Genomic DNA, 26198 nt, shown 5'->3' on the forward strand with positions numbered 1-26198 from the left:
CCTGTAGTTTCTACATATATAAATCCATACCTGTATACTTCCTATCTCTTCCTGAAGCTGCCTCTGACCTCAGATCTAAAACCCATTCTTCCTAAGAAGTGTAACACTTATATTAGTTTTCTTGGACTTCCATGACACAATATCACAAACTGGTGGCTTAAACTTAAGAAATTTATTTTCTCACAGTTTTGGAAATGAGAAACCCAAGATCAAGGAGGGTTTGCTAGGAAGCTTTGTGTCTTCTGAGGTCCCTCACCTTGATGCAAATGGCCTCCATTTTACATCCTTCCTTTTCACATGGTTGTTCCTCTGTCTACTTGCACCTTTGGTGTCTTGCTTTGCTTCCTAACCGCCTTTTCTTTTTCTTCCTTTTTAAATTTTTTTTTTCATTTTTGTTAGACCTTTATTTATTTATACATGGTGCTGAAAATTGAACCCAGTGCCTCACACATCCAGGCAAGTGCACTACCTCTGAGCCACAGTCCCAGCCCAAAACTAACTGCCACAATGAATTGATGTTGGGTTCACTCTTACAGCCTCATTTTTGCATAAGTAACTCTTTAAAGGACATATCTCCAAATACAGTCGCATTCTGAGGTGGTTAGAACTTCCAACACATAAATTTTGGGAGAATGCATTTTGACCCATTTCAACACTTGTATTGTTCACTGAGCTTGTGATTTAAGGATAACACAGTTTGCTGAAAGCATACTCACTACTACACACACACACACACACACACACATGAGGAACTACAGGCCACATGGTGTTGATGCCATTCGTTTAAAGATTATTTTTTTTAATTAATTTTTAATTATTTCTATATGACAATGGTATATATTATAATTCTTATTACACAAATAGAGCACAACTTTTCATATCTCTGGTTGTGTACAAAGTATATTCACACCAATTCGTGTTTTCATGCATGTACTTTGGATAGTAATGTCCATCACATTCCATCATCATTTCTAACCCCATGCCCCCTCTTTTCCCCTCCCACCCCTCTTTCCTATCTAGAGTTCATCTATTCCTCCCATGCTCCCCCTCCTTACCCCACTATTTACCTGCAGATGCCATGATTTTATTCTCTTTCATTGCTGAGTAATATTCCATTGTGTATATATGCCACACTTTTTTATCCATACTAAAAGCACTATAACGATTTAATGCCATTTCGTTTAAAATCCCAATGGCATTCCTCATAGAAATAGAAAAAGTAATCATGAAATTCATCTGGAAAAATAAGAGACCCAGAACAGCTAAAACAATCCTTAGAAGGAAGAGTAAAGCAGGTGGCATCACTATACCAGAACTTAAACTATACTACAGAGCAATAGTAACAAAAACAGCATGCTATTGGAACCAAAACAGACTGGTAGACCAATGGTACAGAATAGAGGACACAGAGACTAACACACAAAATTATAATTGTCTTATATTAGACAAAGGTGCCAAAAACATGCATTGGAGAAAAGATAGCATCTTCAACAAATGATGCTGGGAAAACTGGAAATCCATATGCAACAAAATGAAATTAAACCCCAGTCTCTCACCATGCACAAAAATCAACTCAAAATGGATCAAGGACCTATGACTAAAACTAGAGAGCCTGTGTCTAATAGAAGTAAAAGTAGGCCCTAATCTCCATCATATGGGATTAGGCCCCAGCTTCCTTAATAAAACTCCTTTGGCGCAAGAATTAAAATCAAGAATCAATAAATGAGATGGATTCAAACTAAAAAGTTTCTTCTCAGCAAAGGAAACAATCTGTGAGGTGAATAGAGAGCCTACATCTTGGGAGCAAATCTTTAGCCCTCACATATCAGATAGAGCACTAATATCTAGGGTATATAAAGAACTCAAAAAGCTAAGCACCAAAAAATCAAATAACCCAATCAATAGATGGGCCAAGGAACTGAACCAGACACTTCTCAGAAGATGATATACAACCAATCAACAAATATATGGAAAAAAAGTTCATCGTTGCTAGCAATTAGAGAAATGCAAATCAAAACTACTCTAAGATTTCATCTCACTCCAGTCAGAATGGCAACTATTATACCCACAAACAACAATAAGTGTTGGCAAAGATGTGGGAGAAAAGGCACACTCATACATTGCTGGTGGGACTGCAAATTAGTGCAGCCAATATGGAAAGCAGTATGGAGATTTCTTGGAAAACTGGGAATGGAACCACCAGCTATCCTTCTCCTTGTTCTATACCCAAAGGACTTAAAAACAGCATACTACAGGGACATAACCACATCAATGTTTATAGCAGCACAATTCACAGTAGCTAAACTGTGGAACCAACCTAGATGCCTTTTAATAGATTAATGGATAAAGATTATTTCTGATGAAATGATCTTCTTATATTCCCATAACTTTATAACATGCATTACAGTACCCAAATTATCATGAAAAGCACAAAATAAATTTAACTCTATAAAAATTTTATTATGTTGTTCTCATTTTGTCATTCTGTTCTAGACCAGTGAGAATTTTTTCCTAGGTGCTCTGTTCATAGGAAAACCACTAACTTATAATATCTATCTATCTATCTATCTATCTATCTATCTACCTACCTATCCATCCATCCATGTATCCATGTGATTTTATTTGTTCATATCTTCCAGAATCTTCTGGCATCTTTGTGCTAGTACCTGCTTCTGAAGTCCATAATCAATAACATACTTTTATAGCTCAAACTAAGTTCAGGTTACTTGTTCAGAGTCTCCTTTTCTGATGTTTTCACCATCTCTCTGGAGGGTTTTCAATACCCTTCATTAACAACTTTAGTAGCTGAAAGGCAAAACTGGATGCCTAGTTTTGAACTCTTCCCATCTCTGTTCTCCCTTTTCTTTATTCAGTTTTTTGCTAAGGCTCAATCTGATTCTTCCCAGCAGGTGTTTATCCCATTCATGGGATAAATATGGTGTCTGAACATTATGGAGTAAAATGACATCACTAAAGGAGGAAAATTTTATATTAGTAGGTATTTTTAAAGTTAAATTTAAAGGAAAATTTTATATTAGTAGGTATTTTATTCCCTTCATTTCTTTTCTTGTTGCTAATTGTTTTATCTTTGAGAAGAGTTTGGTTTCCTCACCTTCAGTGCTATCCCTGGAACCTAGAACAATGTTTTGGTTTTCCCCATGCCCTCCTGCATCACTATGGTACCTTGCAGTCAGCAGAAGCTCAGGAAATGTGGCCATATAAAAGATTCCAATGAGGATGGACAGGGGATGATAGTTGACTTCTTGTACAGCAGTCCAGTGTCTTATAATTTAAATAGTGCTTATTTCAAAGAAAAATGATTTTTCTCGCTTTTATACCCATTTGTATTTGGCATATATTTAGCAATTTGCAAGAAGCTAAAAATGCTACATTTGTATTGACATAGCCTAGAAAGAGAACTTAAGTCCAAGGGCCAAAAGGAAATAGGTATTGAGACAAGAATAAAATACCAATGCTTCCTTTTATATTTGTCAATTGAAGCTATTTTTAAAAATTCTATAAGCCATTTTTCAGATGTCACTAAAATTTAAACTGCTACTGGATATGGAGCTTAAAATAAATGGGCTTTGGAAAAACTTAAAATACTGCAGGTTTGGCTTAGTTGGATTCAAAATGGATTTTTAAAACCTTGGCTGAAAAATTGACTTCTCATCCCAGTGCTATTGCTTGGGCATACATAGCTTATTCTTTGAAAATTTATTCTGAAATAAAATTTATTAAGCTTTCACACTGAATTTTTTTTAAAAAAATTATCCTTATTATTATTATTTTGGCATATGCTTCTACTCTAGATTTATTGGCATGAATAGGTGTTTTAGGTTTCTCCAAATAAATAAACCAAGAGATAGATGTGTGTTTGCAAGTGTATGCATGAGTACATCTATAAAGAGCTTTATCATAAGGAATTAGTTTACATAATTATCAAAGGTGGTAATTCTAAAATCTACAGGGAGAGTCTGAATACTAGAGACCCAGTAGAGGCACTGTCACAGAATAAGCATGGGAGAGTCTGCAGGAGGAATCCTTCTTTCTTAGAGGAAGGTGTTCTCTATATTCCACTGGATGAAACCCACCCACCTTATGGAGGACAGTCTGCTTCACTCTGTTACCAATTTAAGTTTTAATTTCATCTGAAGACAGTCTCACAGAAACAACCAGAATAATGTTTCACCAAGTATCAGGCACCTCATATACAGCCAAATTGACACATAAAACTGACCACCATAAGAAATGTGTGATTTCATAGGTTCAGTTACCCTTCAGGACAAGAAAGCCATACATAACTTATTATCTCCACCATTCATAAAATCAGTTCTAAATGATGCAAAATGATGTATCCAGAGGTTGTCTGTTGTTAGGGAGAATAAATTCCTTTTGTGGAGAAAGTGGTAGAAATTTTGCCTAGGTAGTATGGTACCATATATAACACAGTTGCCATACATTAGCACTTTAGGTAGATCAGATCATGCTTCTCAGTGCTTTGGTTGCCTTACTGTCACCAAGTTGTTGACTGAATCTAACACAAGCAGGGGAAGCAGGAATCAAATAATCATGCCATAAACTTGATTGCTCTCAGATCAGGGTGAGCAATGTTTCAAGACTTGTGTTGTTTTCAAGTGAAAATTCCTCTGTCTTAGTTATGTGGACAAATGCCTCAGCTTGACTGACATTTTGCAGAACATGGTGCTATTCATATTGCAACAGCTCATGATTCACTTTACAAATTTTATTTAGTTACAGATGGACATAAAACCTTTGTTTGTTTGTTTGTTTGTTTATTTTCCAGTGTACACTTGATTTTAGAAAAACCAAGACAAAAACAGGGACTTATTTTCTTAGTGGCCAAGAAAAGAAATTATTTTATTGAAAGAAAAAAGATAACCTTGAGATATGTTATGTAGATTTTAAAAAAATAGTTTTCATTGTAGATGGATACAATGCCTTTATTTTATTTTATTTATTTTTTATGTAGCACAGTACCTCACATGTGCTAGGCAAATGTTTTAAGCTATAACCCTAACCCTCATGATTCACTTTTGAACCTCTAACACCTAGATTTGTTGGTGGACTGTCATAGTGAAACAAATGTATAGGAAATAGTGAACTGATTCATGATCAAATTGGCTCAAAAACTTTCTTCTTTTTAAATAATTTGTGGACCTAAAATCATACTCATTCTAAGCATCTGTGAGTACTTCTTGCTAACTTATCAAATCCTGATTCCTTCTCCCTGCTCAACCTTTTTAATTTGGATTTGAGCCCAGTTCTCTTTTAAAATGACCAGTGATTCCATTTTTTTACCCAAGTTTTCTTAATGCCCAATTTTAAGTGTCTTCTTTTTATTCACCTACATTGATATGTACATCCATATGTGGACCTTTATAATAACTCCTTGAGGATTATTTCTAAATGTATATGTCCAAGGCTCTAATATTCAAAAATATCAATCTTGACATAAAAGTTGTATTTCCCTGTCACATTCCCATTTTCTATCAAAGATGTTGCCATGGTGTTATTAATAGCAAGTCAGAAACATCTCCTTCATTCCCTCCATATTTCCAACATAGGGTCCCTCTGACCTTCCTCGCCTCTCTCTCTGTTGCCACATTGATCTTGACTTATTTCTGAGATTTTGTATAAGGCCTTTCCAGTCATCTCTCTGCCACTAAGCTACTCACTTTCTTTTCATTCTACATATCACCTCTGTGACCGTCTTTCTAAAGTATTAAAATATTTCTACTAAAAATATTTCACAACTTTGAAAAAATAATACTGCAGTAAGAGGTGGGGACAAGTTCTTAAAAATTGGGCATAAATTCTGATACCAATAACAGAAACAAGTGGAAAAAAATTAACCTGATGATGAGTCCCTGTTGATCTTGGAATCTTTAGGTTATATGAGGCTAAGGACAGGATGCTTTAAGAGCTTAAGACCAACATAGAAATGAAGTACCAACTCACCCCACAATGAGGGATATAGGAACTGTGTGGAGCAGGGAAAAAGAATAGCGTTATATTTATGTGTAAAGCCAATGCAGCAGTGATGTGTACTAGTGGTGATTTACCATACTGAAATATATTATAAATATATATTATAAACTCATTTAAATATGGAAAATTTGAGTGACCCTCATCCTCTTTGCTATACCCTATGTAGTTTCTTGAGTGAACACAAATCTCAAATGACTTTATTGACATCTAGATCATATTGCTGGAATTAGTGTGCATTTACATTAGTCCCAAGCTAATTCAATGTAGAATTTATGATAATATAAATTATTATCACTTTCCAGTGATATATATATATATATATATATATATATACACACAGACACATATAATATACATGCATATATATATATATATATATATATATATATTAATCTATGTATACATATATAGATATGTATATATATATCTTTATGTATATATATGTATGCGTATCTCCTACATATGTATACATACACACATGTGTAAATGTATGTATAGTTCCATATATGTGTGTACATATACACACACATACACATATGTATATATAAATATCTCTATGTATGCATGTATTAATGAATATGTATATGTGTGTGTGTGTATATGAATCCCTCAGTCTCTATCAAATATTGTCTTATTTTTATTTTTGCAGTGCTGGGAATTGAGCCCAGGGCCTCCTGAACACTAGATCTAGCACTGAGCTGCACTTCTAGTCCCCAATGATATTTTTTAAAATATTGTTTTAGTTGTTGAAGGACCTTTATTTTATTCATTTATTTATATGTGGTGCTGAGAATCAAACGCAGTGCCTCACACATGTGAGGCAAGTGCTCTACCACTGAGCTACAACCCCAGCCTCCTCAATGATATTTTAATTTGCTGTCTTCTGCACTTGTTAGTGGAACCCACCATGGAATGATAATTTTGCTTGTTGAGTCAGCTTCCCTTTATCTTAGATTATGTATTGTACTTGTGAACTCTGTCTACTTAGTCTTAAGCATCTGTTCTGATCACTAGGGAATTGCCATGTTAGCATGAGCATCTCTGCTCCACTCTCACTTGCTCATGTCTAGCTCAATAAGAATCCTTCATGTCAAATATGTGAAAAGCCAAAAAACGATCACTTGGAACCTGTGCTGCTGTATGAGGAAATGCAAGTTTAAGACTAGCAACTTTGCCTGGCGCTTAACTTAGAATTATTCCAGTAAAGTTGGAGTCGTTTTTACATTAAAACTAGCTCTTTAGAATTCAAACAATTTGACAGCCTCATTTTCTAGCATTTAGAAAGTTAAATATCTTATTTGTTACTGAGTAAAACATGGACTATTACCAAGACAAATACAAGATCAATGTAGAAATTAGAATATGGCATGGAAACCAAAAGAAAATAATTTTTTTTTTCAAAAGACACTAGAGTTGTCTCCAAGTTTATTATTGCAGTTGATCACATTTATGAAAATAACAGTTATAATGCAAGTAAGATGGTTACAGCATAATGTAAAGAATTCTCTCCATATACAATTTGACAACTTTATTTCAGCTACAAACTTGGGTTATGGTACCCATAAGTTATCCTGTGGCAGGATACCACTGGTGGATTATGTTACCATATGTTATTTGTTATAAAAATCACAATAATGTTGCAGACTATTTATTGAAATATCTGAACACAACTGGAAGAAATTACTTCCTGCTAGGCCAGCTGTATTTTCCATACTCATTCTGGCCATTACTTCTCATTATTAGGTGTTTGCGAAGATGATTCTGCAGCTGATAGGCTTTCAGAATTAAGTTGGAGGAATAAAAACAGATAACAAATAACTCCATTTAAATGTTGGAGCAGTGAATCCATTCTCTTCATTTAACATGGTAGATTTTCTCTTCCAATAAAATGGATCCTTCTGGCCTTGGATTGTTTCCTTGTCTGTGATCTATTGAAAACTTAAAGAGCATATATTTAAGCTCATAATCCAGATGTTCTCAACACTGCTTCTTTGTGATGCTAAAGAACATTACTGTGTTTTTGAGTTTTTATTATGTGTGTTTATGTGTTCTCTTAAGTAATGTTCATAGCAACAGATGAACAGAGACTTAGAGAATTACTCACAATCCCAGTGCATGGTATCTGAGCCCAATGTCTCTAAACCACTTCCATTACCCTTTTTATTGGTTAGCCCAACTCATTGGAATTGACCTCTGCATAGGATCATCTATCAGAAGTTGTCAGTGTTCTCTAAATGAACAGAAACAATAGAACATATATTCCATTATATTATGGGATTTATATTAAAATAAGTTATAATATATGATTATACAAGATGATTTATTAGATTAGTTTACACAGAGGGCTGGCTAGTCCCACAGTGGCCGTCTGCATACTGGAGAACCAGAGAAACCAGTAGCTACACAGTCCAGGAAACCAAGAGCCTCAGAACAAGGATGCAGGGACCAATGATGCAGCCCTCATCTGATGATTTGAGACTGATGATTTGGAAGCTCCTTGGAGTAAATAAGGAGAAACAAACAGCCAAGTTTCTGGCATGAGTACATGTTGGAAGATTGAAGAAGCTGGCATCTGATGTTCATAGCAATAGACACACCTGCTCAAGAAGAATCAAACATGCATATATGCTGGCAGGCTTCCTTCTTTATCCTCTTTTGTTCCCACTGGCCCCCAACTTCTTAGATAGTGCTGCCCATATTCAAAATAGTCACCCCCCACCTTCATTTTGCATCCTATATGCTAATAATTTCTGGAAGCACCCTCTCAGAGTCATCCAGAAGTGTGCTTTACTAATTTCTTAGGTGTCTCAATTCAGTCAAGTTGACAATCAAGATTAACCATCACACTTGACATCTTCTTAGGCTTCAGTCTTTGTCCCATGAGAGAGAGAGGAAATAAAGGCAACCTAGTCACAGGTGATATGGCAAACAGTTCATCAGTAAATGGAAATTACCAGTAGTATATCTGACTGCATAGTATGTGTGATTATGTTCCATCAAGACTTCTTCCACTGGTGGTGTTTCATACAGGTATTCCATAAGGAAAAAAGGGTTATGGAAGTCAGTAAGGAACCACGCAGGCCTACAGGATACATGTGGGCAAAAGTAGGTATTCATTGATATTTTATTTAGGTTGCATACCAAGCCAATTTTAAATTTAGTTCTGATGTTCAATTGTCTCATCTTTTAGGAAAGTTTAATTCAGATGCCTATAAACCTTTCACAATCTAGTCTAGATCCCCTAATTTCCTGTCTTTTTCCTCTATGTTCAACCCATTTGTTTTCTGTACCAGTCTATGCAGTTTACACAAACATTTTGTTACTTATCAACGATCACCAAGGTTGTAAAACAACATTGTATGTGTTTTGCATTTATGCACATGTGACAAAAATCTATTAAAAGTTCACAGAAGGGCTTTTTAAAAAAAATGTCTCATTTGTATTTTTAAACTGTGGGTGTCGCACAAACTCTTACTGCTATTTTGTGTGGTTTGGGAAAGACATGAAGAAATGAGGACACACAAAAATAAAACTGAAGCCATAGAAGAGAAGAATTGCATCCTGGATAAGAAAAATTCTATTTCATTTTGATGAAATGTTTTCAAAGTCCTAGGGAGACTTTCTTCTAACCTCCTATGTTATATTTATCGCCTGTGCTTCTCAGGTAACCAAGAAGAAAAAAGGAGAGAGCAGAGAGATATATTTTCTTTTTTCCTTGAAGACTGTTTCTTGGTTCATGTAAATGTACCACAGTGGCCAAGAGAATCATCATATATTAAGGGCAAGTGGATTTTGAAAGAAAAGATAAATAGCTGTTTTTATCTCATCGAAGGCAAAGTAGGTTTCTAAAAGGAGGTGTTAAAAATAGGAAATTATTAAAGTCTTGCAGGAATGCTTTTAAAAGTACATACTATTGTTATACTTTGAAACCTCATAGTATTTAAAATGTTCCCTTTTTGTGATTTCTCAGCTTTGAGAGTTTATGGCCTAAAACTGTAAGCATATGATGTCGTATAAAAAAGGGATTTCATTTGATATGGCAAAAACGACATCCATTTTGCAGATCAGAGTTCCACAGTGAGTCAGGGAACATTTTGAGCCAGTTCTATCTAATGTACCAAGTTCTGTTTATAGACCCCCTCACCTTTTGTTCATCTCTCCATTCAGCAGTTGTTTGATAAGCCTCTTCCAGGAACCTGGTGTTTTGTTCAGTGCTGGGGATGTATTAATGAATTAGTATTTTCTCATCTTCTAAAAAGCTTGTGTCTTAAAAATACATGATTCTTGGGATTAGAAATGAGAAGAGTTTCACTCTATTGGGTCTCAGAGATTATACATACTTGGAGAATGACCCCTTTATTTGACATTTAAATCTAGACTCAACCCATCTGTTTCACTCTGTATTATTTGGGGTTAATATGATTGTTTTGGTGTTTATGGATCACAGTAATGAATAGTCAAATCTTATGCTCTTCTCTTGTCACTTTTTTCCCAGATTTTTTTTTACCTTGAAGTTGATTTGAAAATGTAACTTGCCCTTGAGTTATTGAAATGGCTAGTTAGTCAGACTTCCATTTTTAATGTCCAGAGTTAAATTTTCCTGAAGAGTCTAACAGAGTCTTTCTCCACCATTCTTTCTTTCCGGTATCCTGCTATTCTATGTACCTCAAAATGCATTATTTTAAAAATTTTGACCCTGGCAAGTCTTTAGCAAGAAAGCATTTACCAAGTTTGGAAATTATTTTTGAGAAAAAATAATAAATATTACAAGCTGGCAGAAAATAGTTTAACCAACTAAACTTGAATGATAAAATATCTTTAGAAATATTTATGTTTCTGTTTATTTAAATTAAACTCTAAAACTCTTTGAGAGAGCCATAAATATAAGCTTAGCAGGTTAGGAGAGTATTCTAGCTTATAAGGATGATGCATTTGATTCTGCTGTGTTGTCTTAGCTCCATTTCAGTGCATTATGGAGTTTTGAAAAATTCCAAGTTTTAATATTGTTTAAACATCTGCTTTTGTGGAAATGTATGGTTTCCTTTCCGAGATATAATACATATAAAATATCTCATCTGGGCACAATGCCAGGGAGGCACCATGCTTAAGTAATAAGCCCAATTATCTTGCTAATAAACAGCAACTGGAAATTGAACTCCTGTTGGCAGATATATAGGATACTTAAACACTAAGTGGGATTAATTAAACTCTAAAAGGAGTTACATTGCAAACAAATATAATAATAAATCATCATATGAATATTAAGTATAGCAATTATCTCATTTCCCTCTTTTTTAGCTAATGAAGTTTATAGTTTTGAACTATCATGAGAGAAGGGTTTGAAAAACAGCAGAGAGCTTACTTCCAAGGGTTGCCTGAGATATGAATGTCAGATTCCAAACTGATAAAAGATGATTGTGATGGTAAATACTTCACTCCCAATGTTGAAGGATATGAATCGGACAATCTCAAGCATGGTGTAGATGCTGGTAAATGTTTGCACTATACTGTTGTCTCACAGAGTTTTTGAAGGGTTGTGGTGCCAGGGCAGTTGAGATGATTCAGAAGAATTTATGATCAATGTCATATATTTACTAAGAAGAATATTATTGATTTTGTGCCACTTATTTTCTAATTATTTTAAAACAATTACACAAGTGCAAGCCTTTATAGATGAATAAATGAGACCTTTTTTCTCATGAACAACTACTCATTTGGTTCGTGGTCATTTCTGAGTTTTTTCTGAGATCATATTCAAATGAAAGCCTGAATTTCTAAGAATAATGGTGTATAGGATTTAGGTCTTAGTTTTTCTTTCTGCAATAATATGTCATGAAAGGGAGAAAAGAGGTGACCTCTCTTCCACCATCATCAATAAACCTACCACCAAAAAATACAAAGCATAACAACAAACAAATAGAAGAAGGACACGACCTTCCATCAAAAGTTTCAGAAAAGGTGACCAAGAAAATCAAGGAAATATTAGGTTAGGAATATACTGTGTCTTGTCACAACATTGTATTTTGTACCTGTATTGATAAGCTAATAAAATTCTGATAACTCTAGAATATTAATTCTCAAGATAGGAAAATGTTATTTCCTTGCTTTGTATTGTAAAGACTAAGGGGGGGGGTGAATATGAACTACTGATGGAAAGAGAAATATGAAAATAGATGTCAGTAAGAGCAACTGACTTTTTCCACTTACTCACAGTGTATATGAATAAAGACTCTGTAACCTAAACTCAATTCTCCCTCTATTCATTATTGTTCATAGTTCAAGGTTTGCATGATTTTAAAAGTATTGCTATTAAATTTGAATTTAATTTAAAATTGCTATTAAATTAAAATTTAAAAGAAATAGGAACTCTTTCCCTCTCAATAAGTAAATAAGAGGATCTAAATGCCTGTCTTCAATTAGTCATAGTTTTGATGGTAGCAATGGTGGCAGGCCTAGGGTAAAGGGTTGTGTTTCCCAAAGGCAGAGGGGTATGGTCGGCCAAAACAAGTGTTTTCAGAGATTACCTGAGTCATCAGAAAAAAGGAGAGGTTTGATCTTATCCCTGAGAGTGCACAAGGTGTAATTTTTATTTCTTTATTTTGAGACAGGGTCTTGCTAAGTTGCTTAGGGCCTCACAAATTTGCTGAGGCTGGTTTTGAACATGTGATCCTCCTGCCTCAGCCTTCCAAGCCACCATCTCTCCCAATACTTCCTTTCATACTACCTGAGAGTGCATTGACAGCTATATCCATTTATTAAAGTATAACTCAGAGAAAACAAGTGCCAGATAAATTATGAATGTAAACAAAATTAATCTTGACTCCATCATAAGAGGTCGAAAATCTGAACTAAGATACTCAGGTTAGACAAGATGAAATATCACAGAAATTAAGCAAACATGATATGGAAAAGGAGTCAGGGAGTGAAAACCGAACAGGATGCCCAAGATATATAAAGATTCCAATCCAGAATAAAACACAGTCTAAGGAGCTAAAAAACATGTCTGGGAGTGTTTTAGTCTGGCGTAGAACACAAATGGTATTTTCAGTGAAATGATATTCTAAGAGAAATTGACATAACAATAGCCAAGGTGGTTGTTATTGTGGTTTTTTATTTTTCTTTCTTTTTATTTTTTTGTACCAAGGATTGAACCCAGGGACACTTAGCCTCTGAGCCACATTCCCAGCCCCATTATTATTATTATATGTTTTATTTTGAGACAGGGTTGCTTGTTAAGTTGCTTAGGGATTCATTAAATTGCTGAGTCTGGCTTTGAACTTGTGATCCTCCTGCCTCAGCCTCCCAGGCAGGATTATATGCATATGCCACCATGCCCAGCTATGTTCTTCTTTTGAGCAGTTTAGATACAATGATTTATTTTATCCTCTCAATTACACTATAAGGAAGGTTTGTGCCCATTTTACAGATGAGGTAGCTCAGTTGAAAGGAACTTTAGCATAAGGTTCAAAGTGTTACCATGAGTTACTTAGAAAGTTGGAATTTTAATTTAAGTACTCTATCCCTGGAATATATGCTCTTAAACACTTAAGGCAATGTCTATTAACACAAAATTCCATGAAAAAGTATATGGCAGTTAAAGAAAATAAGTGATGGGTGCTAAAAAAAGAAAGCATCTGTAGAAAGCCAGATGCTGTGCTACAGGCCTGCAGTCTTAGCAGCTTAGAGGCTAAGGCAGGAGGCTTGCAAGTTCCAGGCCAGCCTCAGAAATTTATGGAGACCCCATCCAAAAATAAAACATAAAATGTACTAGGGATACAGCTCAGTCGCAGATGGCCCCTCAGTTAAATCACCAGTAACCTACACACACATTTAAAAAAAAAAAAAAAACTGGTACATGAAGGTGAAATAGAAAAATGTAGAAACTAATCACTCTGAAACTAAATAGTAAAAGATAAAAATATAACTGAATTTGCCATCACTGCCTACAGACCAAACTATCCCCAAAGTTCAGCAACTTTAAAAAAAAAGTTTTTAAAAATCAATGCATAAAAACTTAAATGTTTTGGGGCTGGGGTTGTGGCTCAGTGGTAGAGTGCAAGACTTGCGTGTTTGAAGCACTAGGTTCCATCCTCAGCACCACATAAAAATAAATAAAGGTATTGTGTTCATCTACAAATATATATATATATGTGTGTGTGTGTGTGTGTGTGTGTGTGTGTGTATGTGTATAAATGTTTTATAATAATGTATTTTATATTTGTGATTTTTTGATACATTTATACATTGTATGTTTAAGAGTAAATATTTCTTTCCTCCATTTATCATTTCTTTATGGTGAAACTTTCAAGATTGTTTCTTCTAGCTTTCTGAAGTATACAGGGCATTAACTATAGTCATCCTGCTGGGCAATAGCACACAGAGCTTCTTACTCCTACCAAACTGTAATTTCATACCCATTGACCAACTTTTCCTGGCACCTCCTTACCTGCTGCTCTCTAAATCTCTGTAAGCATCATCCTGCTCTCAACTTCTGTAACACCAACTTTATTAGATTCCACATGTGAATGAGAACTGCAATACTGTCTTTCTGTACTTGACTTATTTCATTTAACATGCTGACCTTCAGTTCTATCCACATCCACATTGTTGCAAATGGCAGGATTTCATTCTTTTTAAAGCTGAATAGTATTCCATTATGTACATGTACTTTTTTCTTTCGTACTGGGAATTCAATGCAGGGGCACTTATTCACTAAGCCATATCCCCAACCCTTTTTATTTTTATTTTTTATATTTTATTTTGAAATAGAGTCTCACTAAATGCCTTAGGGCCCTCGCTAAGTTGCTGGCTGGCTTTGAACTTGCAATGCTCCTGCCTAGGCCTCTGGAGCTGCTGGGATTACAGGTAAGTACCACTGTGCCCAGCCTATATTTTCTTTATCCATTTATCAGTTAACAGGCACTGAGGTTGTCTCCATTTCTCTTGGCTATTATGAACAGCACTACGATGAACATGGTAATGCAAACACCTCATTGGCATATTGAATTCTTTTCCTTTGGATGTATAACCAACAGCAGAATTGCTGGATCCTCTATAGTATTTCTGCCTTTAATTTTTTGATGAAACTTCATGCTGTTTTCCACAGTAGCTTTACTAATTTTCATTCCCACCAACAGTGTATCAGATTCCCTTTTCTCCTCATCTTTGCCAGCACTTGCTACTTGTAATATTTTTGTGGTGAGGTGATACTTCATTGTGGTTTTGATTTTACTCGGATGGTTAGTGATTTTTTTTAATATATAGTTTCTGACCATTTGTATGTCTTAGACCTGAAACTCTGAAACTACTAGAATAAAATATAGGAGAAACACTTCAGAACATTGGAATGAACAAAGATATTTTTGACAAGACCCAAAAAGCATGAGGAAGTAGGGGGAGCAATTAGACAAAAGATTACCTCAAACTAGAAATAATTTGCACAGCAAAGGAAATGACAAATGAAAAGACAACCTACCAAATGGGGGAAAATATTTGCAAAGTATATCTGATAAAGGGTTGATATCCAAAATATATAAGGAGCTCCAAAAATCCAACAACAACAACGACAACTAAAAACAATTCAAAAATAGGCAATTGAACTAAATAGACATTTCTCAAAACAACAATTGTTTCATTGCTTGCAATTCTGTGAGGCAGTATTTCAGACAGAACTATGAATATGACACCCTCTCAGTTTTGGATATAGCAAGCTAGGAAAGTTCAATGGCAGATGGAGAATCCAGGGTGACCTCATTCACATCTGTCTTTGGTGACTTCTTTATGATTATCTTGTCCCATAGCTTGATAATTTAGTGACTAGATTCTAACAGAATGTAAAAAAAAAAAAAAAAGAAGCTGTAGGCTGAGGCCTAGAATTAACCTCTTCCACATTCTTTTCTTTTATAGAATTTTCATGCATTTAATAGAACAAAAATAGAGACCATTTACATTTTCACCAGTAAAAGAATACCCAACACCTCACTAATAATTCTAAAGAACATATCACACAGCCATTAAAAAGAAATTAATATTTTGTGCATTTAGATTTCATGGCATTTGCCAATAAATTTCAGATTATTTCAACTCTCTTTTCCTGGACTTTTGTACTAACAATGTTCCTTTAGGCTCTTTCCCTGACTTATTTTGAGTTAAATATTTTATTATCCCATAGTTCCCTGAACAAATTTGTTAGTTACTATCATACTGATCATTGTGTTGTTACACTAATAATTAAACCATGAATCTTCCCCTTAATAAAGTCTAAGGCAAATGATTACTTTTGATCAAAGCAAGGGCTTCCTGCCCAATGCACACAGAAGCATATTCTAGTAGCAGATATTTCCCAAACAGAGTTTTTCTCTTTCTTTGATGGAGGGTCAACCATCAAAGAGACAGGAAGTAAATTTGAATCTGGGATCAGTTGGTAGATGGGGAGTATATGGGAAGGGAGAGGGAGGCAGTGCTCCTTGGTTGGATGGTAAGAGGAGGAGGTTTTAGGGTTGTTTTGCACAAGCATAGATACTCATCGTGCTTATTGACTGATTACATGCTTCTTTTCTGATGAGTTAGCATACTCTGCAAGGAAAATTTTGAGTTTGGGATGCTGCATTCTCTGTCCATTCTTGAAAAGCTGGATTGAAGCAAAATTGAGTGAATTCTGGAGGTTTTCCCTAAAAAAAACAGCATAAGGATGCTTTTTTTTTTAAGCAATTTATGTCTGAGTTTGTGCAGGCCTTAGCAGGTCCCACTTTGCCCACCTCCTTTCTTAGAACTGCTAATCCCTTACAATTCCATCTTTAGCCATAATTTTTCTATTATTGTTGTCATGCACTTTAATTCTACAGGTATTTTAATCTCTCAGACACTTCTAGAACTACTTTGGAAAGGCAATGTTCATTTGTCCTTTTCTCCATACTATCTTTTCTGTTGCCTTTAATTCCTTGCTATAGTACCACTGTTTGAACCGCAATTATTTTCTTATGGGAAGAACTCAGTGTAGCATTTTTAAAAAAAATTACTGTTATGTCTTTTGCTGAATGCTACTTAAAGTGAAATGTTTAAGTTTATGGCAAGTTTATTAAGCTACCTCATGTTAAGTACAGGGATAGACCAGATTAAAGAGAAGAAGAAATTATAGAGGGAGCAGTGGTATACCTATAATGTCAGTAACTCAGTTGGCTGAGACAGGAGGATTGCAAATTCAAGGCCAACCTCAGCAATTTAACAAGGCCCTAAGTAACTTAGCAAGACTCTGTCTCAATATTTTAAAAATAAAATAAAATAAAAAGACCTGGGGATGAAGCTCAGTGGTAAAGACCACTAGGTTAAATCCCCATTACAAAAAGAAAAGAAAAAAAAGAAATGGATCCCACCTCTTGACTGAAGGAATGACAAAGTTGCATTGTATTTAGACCATTTAATGTGGAAGAGATTACTGAGGCAAACTCTGAAACAGATAAATGGTATTCTATATTCTAATGGTTAATAGCCAGCACTTAATTGATAGTAGTAATTTATCTCCAGACTCTGAGTTAGAATCTAGCTACTAGTTCATTTGATCTTCACAATAACCCTAATAGATTACTATAATATGTTGTAATATCTATTTCCACTTTGCATATGAAGGAATCAAGGGACACAACTCTAATTATTCTCTAAAGCACACACAACTAGTAGATGGTGTGCTAGATATCAAACTCAGGCCTTGTGATTTTGGAGTCTCTGCTGCTAATTTGTCCCATCATTGCCTCATTTCAGAACATTCTTCCTAATGTTAAGTGAGGATTGAATCTGTACATTGAATAGAAACACCAGTTTTAACAATAAGCTCTCTGTGGAATGGCTTGAGAGGTCTATCCCAGTAAAAGCATTTTAGAGCTTAAAGAGGGAGTAGGGAGGACATCTAGGCAGTAAAAGCAAACCACATGTAAGAACATGAGATTGGTTTGAGAAATCTTCAAAGCAGTGCTTCCCACAAGAAAACCATGGAGCAATGTCAGCAGAATTCAAGGCAGTAGAAAGTGGAGTGCAAAACACACAGCCAGTTAAAGTGTTTTCTAATACATGGTGGCAAACAGTAATTACCAAGCCTCAAGGAAACAAAGAACACGTCACACTATATTAAAAAAAAGAAAGAAAGAGAGAGAGAGAGAGAGAGAGAGAGAGAGAAAGAAAGACTCAGAAAGGAAAATCAACCATTAAGATAGAAATCAAAATGGACTTTGGGTAATAGAGAATTTGAAATTTTTGAAGATGAACTTAACATCTATAGAGATGTAGCAGTCAAGAAAATTTTTGTGCAGGAATTTGTAACGGTCAGTATTAAGTAATAAGCATAAATATTGGAGATGAAAAATTTGGGAGTTGATGATATGAGAAAGTGCTTGTTGTTTTTTGGGTGCAGGGTTCTCTTCATACCAGTATAGCAACACAGATTCTGTTCATTTGTCAGCTTTTTAATTTCCATGGCAAGACTTACCTTATTTGGTACAGTTACCTCCTGAGTATATTACAGAAATGCAGAAGGAACTTGTAATCAATAATTATTTTTACCATTAGTCATATTCTATATTGAACAGTATGCAAGAAATGTTATATTGAACAATAAAAGACTTCAACTATATTTTTTTTAAAAAAGCAAAAACTGAAAAGAACCCCAATGTTATCAACAGGCAAATGGATAAACTCTGTCATGATGTGTCAATTAATGAACTACTAAGAGAAGTAATTGGTAATTATTTTTTACCATTTGTCATATTCTGTATTGAACTTCACTTATATTCCTAATTTTTATTTCTACTTGTATTCCTATTCTAAAATTTATTGTTGATATATTAATGATAAAATTGTACAATTGTACATACTCATGGGATACCATATTGTGTTTTGATACATGTATATATTGTGTAATATTTACATCCTGTTAAATGAATCACCTCATTTATCATTTCTTTATGGTAAAATCTTTCAAAATCTTTTCTTCTAGCTTTTTTGAAATGTACAGTTCATTATTGTTAACTATAGTCACCGTATTAGACATTAGCATCTTAATAGATCTTTTTCTTACTTAAGTGTTATTTAGTTATAAGGTTATTTTTATATTTGTTGTTTTTAGATAAACATGACAGTAGGGTGTATTTTGACATGTTATACATACATAGGGTACAACCCATTACAATTTTGATCCCATTCTGGTTGATCATGATGTGGAGTTACACTTTTCATGTAATTTAGGTAAGTTATGTCCAATTCATTCTACTGTCTTTCCTATTACCATTCCCCCTCCCTTCCCTTCTATCCCCTTTGTCTAATCCAGTGGAATTCTATACTTCCCCTCCTTAGCCTCCCTTGTTATGGGTTAGCATGCACATATAAGAGAGAACATTCAACCTTTGGCTTTTTGAGATTCGCGTATTTCATTTAGTATGACAGTCAATTTACTGGCAAATGCCATAATTTAATTCTTCTTTATTGCTGAGTAATATTCCATTGTGTATATATACTACATTTTCTTTATCCATTTTTCTGTTGAAGGGCATCCAGGTTGGCTCCAAAGCTTGGCTATTGTGAATTGAGCTGCTGTAAACATTGATGTGGCTGTGCCACTGTAGAATGCTGGTTTTAAGTTGTTACAAAGGTTATTTTGAAAGATAAATAGACCAGTAGGAGGAATCAAGATGGATGGATACCTAGGAAGACTTAAGTTTCTGTTATACTGAGCTCCCTGTTTGCACATTGTGCAATTTCACTCTCAAGTATTGTAGCATTATAGGGTTTTGTTACTTTGTTGGGCATAATTTCTTTTTATATTTTTGGCCATTCTTGTATGTGCAGTTTTTACAAGTCAGTTTTAATTTGAGTTGCCAAATTCTGTTCCGTAAAGTCCTTTTGGGACTTCGATCAAAAGGTAATGTAGTTTCATAAATAAAATTGAGAAGTAATATCAAGGCTGCTGTTTAGGATTATAGTATATGTCTATCAAAATTACTTATCCTTAATTTTATGTTCATTTAAATATTTTTATGGTTAACTTTAATTTTATATATTTTGAAGTTCTATTTACTAATTGAATCACAGGCTTTTTTTAATACATCAATTTTCATTTTCTATTGCTGCTTTTGTAAATGGCTTTCCAAAGCAGCTGGTTAACTGTACCCTGATGAGCACTAATGCATACTTCAAATATTCTTATGGATTTTACAGTGCCTAATTTAACATTCTATTGTATTACTACTTTACATATTCTTTTTCTTATTTATTATTTTTTAGTTTTGCATTTTCTAAAACATGCCAGAATAATATTGAAATAAAATTACAATAGGATTTGTGTCCATCACTTGAAATGTTTTCCCCCGAAAATTATGCATCCAATAGTTTTGCATGAATACTTTTAATTACAAGCAGTTTAATTATTTTTTTTAGTCAAATCAGTAATAAATTCTGAATTTTGTGAATGATTTTAGTCTTTTTTAAAAGAAAATGTTTAATGTTCTTCCTCCCTTTATTTATTAACAGGATTTTTATTAGTTGTTTCCTTAATAAAGATTCATCCTGGTATCACTGGAAAAAACACTGCTTTTGCATGGCACATTATTCTCTAATTTAATGTTTAATTTATTTTATATATATAAAAATATTATATATATATGTGTGTATGATATATATATATGTGTGTATAATTTCATTTATATTTCTATATATATAATGAATATAATTTCATTTATATTCTAGGTGAAATAAATACATATTTTCATTGTTTTTTTTTTTCTTATTACCAGGGATTGAACCCAGGTACACTCAACCATGAAGCCACATCCCTAGTCCTTTTATATTTTATTTTGAAACAAGATCTTGCTAAGTAGCTTAGGGTCTTGCTAAATTGCTGAGGCTAACTTTGAACTCGAGATCTTCTGCCTCAGCCTCCTGAGCTGCTGGATTAAAGGCCTGCACACCATGCCCAGTTTCTTTCAGTACAATTTTTGTTAGATTTCAATTTTGCATTTCTCTAAGACTTATAATATGATTTAAGGTGTTTTTTATTAGAACCTTAAATGCAATGTTAATTCATATTTCCAATAATTTAAGTAGGCATTTCTACAAAACTTAAAATTTTAATAAGATATTTGAATTAAATAATCAATAAAACATTTCAACTGTATTTTTTAAAAAAGCCAAACCTGAAAAGAACCCCAATGTTAGTCAACAGACAAGTGGATAACTCTGTCATGATGTGTCAACTAAGGAAATACTAATCATCAATTTTTTAAAGTTAGCTAGTGATGCATACAACAGCATGAAAGAGGGCAGATGATCACAGGAGTCCAGATTTTGCAGTGCCTCCTAGCATTCCTATAGGGTCTGCAGAACACAATTTTATGTGATGTAATATATAGAAACTTTTCAAGGCAAGGATTTGTTCTATTTAAAATTAATTTAATGAAGAGTAGAGGAAAGGGACCAGAAGGAGGGAGAATGGAAGGGAAAGGGAAAATACTGGGAGTGATATTAGCCAAATTATAATGTTATATTGTGTGCATGTACAAATACATAACAACAAAACCATTATTTACAACTATAATACACCAATATAAAAAAAATTAAAAATAAAATGAATTTGGTAAAAAAGGAACTCAGTGTTCTGTTCCCTTAATAAACACACATTTTTTTCATATTTTATCTTTTAATCTGTTAGATATTCCAGTTATTGAATGAAATGGTTGTCTAGTAATACTACACAGCCTATTCTTTATATTGTCATTAGCATTTCTGATGTAGAATAACAATAGTTTTGTTTCAATTAACTTTAAAATTCTCTGAGTTATGATTCTACCTTTATTGATCTCATGGACAGGCATCACTTATCTGAAAGATTCAAGCTTAAATCCAGGAAATGTAATTCCCAAATTGCAAAACGTCAACTCTAATATATTTCAACTGTATTGCCAATAAGTGTCTCATGAAATGTTGTGTGCTAGAAAAATAATATACATTTACAAAGTAAATGTTTTTATCTTATTACTTTTAGAGGACATTTATTATTATCTCTTTTGATCCTTACTAAAAGTTAGAGTGAGTTGGCATGTCCACTTTGTAAATTAGGAAAATTTTGTTCACAGATAGAAGATTGTTCTATATTTCAGTATGCAACCATGAAAATTAGCTATTATAGTGTGACAAATAACCCCCAAACTTAGTAACTATGAAATATACATATATTTTTTCTTCGTGATTCTAAGGGTCAGTGACTTAGACTGTGCTTAACAGGTGGCTCTTCTGTGACTGGCTGGAATTATTCATGTCTACAACTCAGCAGCTGCTTGTCTTTTGAACATACCATGACTTCTGTCCACAGGTCTTTACCCATCCCTGCCTTTTCCTTCTCAGTCACTCCCTGTGAATTTGCAGAACCTTTTCAGCCTGTCTCTGCTTCCTGGTATGTTTCATCTACTTCTTGTTGCTTTTTAATATATAGTATCCTCTTGTCTCCAATCAAGATCCCAGAAGAAGTCAGTCTATTTATTTAGCTGAGATGATCACCATTGTTTTGATTATAGGAGACAAATCTCTTTTGTAACAATCTGTCTTATAAGTTATCAACCAACATATGGATGGTAACCATCCTTTTATAATCAGTGCTCATCTTTCTATATTAGAGTATCCCAGTATCTTTTGTCTGGGTACCTGGGCTCTTTAGCTACAAGGGGAATTTGAACATAGCCATAGGCAGCAAAGTCTTATAAAACAAGTATTTATTGTATTGAAATTATTTCATCACTTTTAGGCAAAGCACCATTCCATCTGTACCAAATCACAGCTTTCACACTTTTCTATTCCTCCTTTTTTCACCTTGATGAGTGAGAATCTTCCAGAAGTCTTGCAGAGATGTGGAAAGAGGTTGCAGATTAAATATATCTCAGGATATAGGGTATGGAAATCTGCTACAAAAGAAACAAAGCTTCATCATTTTTACCAGCCTTCTCCAGTTCCACAATTATTCCCAGTTACACTTTCAGCGCTTGGCTACAATGGAAAAACAAAGACAGGAGCATATAATTTAATTTTGTAGTTGCAAACAGAGAAAAATTAAATGTGCATATCATTTGTGAAGTGGGAGAATTTGCCTTTTGTATTGTTTTAAACACAATTTATATGTATTTGGTTTTAATTCCTTCCTTCCTTCCTTCCTTCCTTCCCTTCTTTCCTTTCCTTTTCTTCCTTCCCTTCCTTCTTTTTCTCCCCTTCTTTCCTTTCCTTCCCCACTTATACCCTGCTACTTTGAGGACTTTCATCTGAAATGCTTGGGACAAAAAAGAGATCATAGCCAGGCATGGTGGCCACAGTTGTAATCCCAGCCCAGAGGCTCAGGAGGCCAAGGCAGGAGGATTGCAAGTTCAGAGCCAGCCTCAGCAACTTCATGAGACCGTAAACAATTTAGCAAAACCCTGTTTCAAACTAAAGAAATGTAAAAATTTAAAAGGCTGGGTAAGTGGCTTAGTGGTTAAACACCTCTGGGTTCAATCCCTGCTACCAAAAATAAAAAGAGATTGTGAAGATGGGAATAATTTTGCTTCCCTGATTCTGGATGGATAATAATCTAAAATTTATCTTGTGTTTGCACAATTATGTTTGTAAAGCCAATGATTGTAGTATGAACCTGACATTTCATTTTAAGTGCTAGTTTGTAGAAAGACAAACTATATTATTACATTACCACTCAGAGTTTGTGGCTCTTCCTGTAGAGAAAAATTTTTACTAGTTTCTCCTTTGAAAAATTGTTTTACTCATTTGCTCAGAACCAAGTTTTTGGCCTTGCTGCCAGCAAATAATTCATTGCTTGTAAGAATAATTTTTTAACATTGTTTTTCTTTGACAATAGTGTTATATTAATATTAAATTCAGAACATTTTTATCAGTTTAAATCCTTGCAGTATTGAGATGAAAGGAAAATTAACAAAAAGTGCTATAAAAGATAATTGCATTCCCTTGAACAAAGAATAATATCACCTCTCAGTAAATATTTTCTATTTTTTTCTAATAATTTATGAATATTTGCTACTTTTAGTGTATTTTGAATGCTCATCAAAAATTCATATTTATGCATTCATCATGTGATAAGTATAATACAGGTACATGTTAAAATCAGTACAACTTTCAATTGAAACAAACTACCTGCAGAAGTTTTGGTTTTATAGATTGCCAATTTAAGAGGAAAAATCTCAGACTGCTTGTGGATTCATGAATGTCATAAATTTCACGGGGAAGAACTATTCAAGGGCTAGAGCCTGTGGAGTTAATGGCCTACAGACTCTTCAAACTCCTGCAGTGCCATCCCCTACAGACCCCAGGCTCCCAAGTTTCCAGAGTGGGTCCTTATGGAACTTGTATGTACACCTTAAGCTCTTGCTGTGGGAAGCCTTGTAACATAAAGGTTCCTTCGCAGGTTGGACAAAACACTGCTGAGGGAAAAGGTAATAAGATGTGGGGGACCATGAAGTTTGACAAGGTAGTCTCTGTATGTGGTCCTGGTGGGGTTGTTTGTTCTTTATTATTTATGTATTCTGACATCATAACAAAACACTCTCTTTTCTTTTAGGAACCACTTTTCCACCTCTAAGTGGTTTGTGTGTTGACACTCAAAATTTACACCACACCCCCTCCCCACCACACACATATACAAACACCTTTGGCTTCCTAAGTAGCAACCCTGTGACTCAGGCCTGGCCAAATATAGCCCATCATGACTAACCCAGGGTATTTAATCCAAGCAAAACCATGTAGAAGCTGGAGATTATTGGTTTGTTTTTCTCTTTATTTTTTGCTGGAAATCAGCTAGCACGCTACTACTCTTTGCTGAAAGCACTGGTTGTAAAGATCACAAATCCAGGAGGCAGTGGGGACAAGAAAGAACCCAAAAGAGTAAAGATGCCAGAGAGCCCAACACACAGTTCTGTGGCATAGCTGGAACCTAGATCCTTAGTGCCTGAAGTTTCTCTTTTCTGTCATTTCCATTTCTTGGGTTAGCTCATCTGAGTATTCACTCTAACCTGAAGCCAAGTGAAGCCTCACTCATACAGAAACATTTTGTGGCGTCACCTTGAAACAAGATTAGAAAGACCCATGATTTGTCTCCAGATTTAGATTTTTCACAATTTTAAAATAGGTTTAAAAATAATCTACTTGGTGACTCACCAATGATTAAATCGTCCCCATTCTCCCTGCTAAATACAACTAAAAACTTTGTATTCATGATATATGTAAAGCAAAAATGAGAAGACTCTGGACAGACAGACCAGCTAATGACTTAGAAACACAAGGAATGCTACAGTGATATCCAGCAAGGATCTTTTTGCTCTGTGTATCCTGGGTATGGAGCCAAAAAAAGTGACAAGTCAGAAATGCCAATAGTCATGGACAAAGGAAAAATTCCCATAAGAAGTTGCCCATCTAGCAAAGGACTTAAAAAAAAAGCGGAGGATCCTACAAGACAGATAAACTTTAGACAAGAAGTACTTTCTCTACTTCAGTCAAATACCAAAGATAAAACTATGGCACCATCTACATCCACGTTAACAAAGGTTGTGCAAGGAGCAAAACTTCACCTGCAAGAAGCTTTAGGAGATACCTCAGAACCACTGCAGTGGTGGAGTCAAAGAAGTTCAAGTCTGCTCCGGACAGAGTGACTCCGAAGAGAGGAAAGACTGTACATGGGAAGGAATGGGGACCTGCACATATCTCCCCACTGCGGAAGCATCAGAGAGGAAAACTAGAGGATGCCCATGGTCATCCAGTGGTAAAAACGGACCTCTAGCACTATGCTAGTGGAGGTCAGAAGGAGCTTAAGTCTATCTCCACCTAGCAGGTGGGTAACTCTTTTCTCAGTGTCAAAAGAGATTGGGTGAAAAACCTGAACTTGACTCTCCATCTGACAGTAATGATGGAATAGTCAGTCAAGGCTCAAAGTTTAAACAAGATCCAGACACTCACAATGAGTCAGGAAGACAAGTCTCCCATAGGTAGCCAGGAGGAAAGGGGGACAACAAGCCAACCTGAAAGGAGACAGTGGGTCTGAAAGACATCCAGTGACTCACTGCTCCCTGCCAGCATTAAGCATGATGCCTTTTTTGACCTAGAACACCTGCTTCTGCTCCTCACAGTTGCAACCACAGCAGCCCTTCCTTAGTTACCCA

The sequence above is a fragment of the Marmota flaviventris genome, chromosome 20 (genome assembly GCF_047511675.1).
Source record: "Marmota flaviventris isolate mMarFla1 chromosome 20, mMarFla1.hap1, whole genome shotgun sequence".
Classification (NCBI taxonomy): Eukaryota; Metazoa; Chordata; class Mammalia; order Rodentia; family Sciuridae; genus Marmota; species Marmota flaviventris.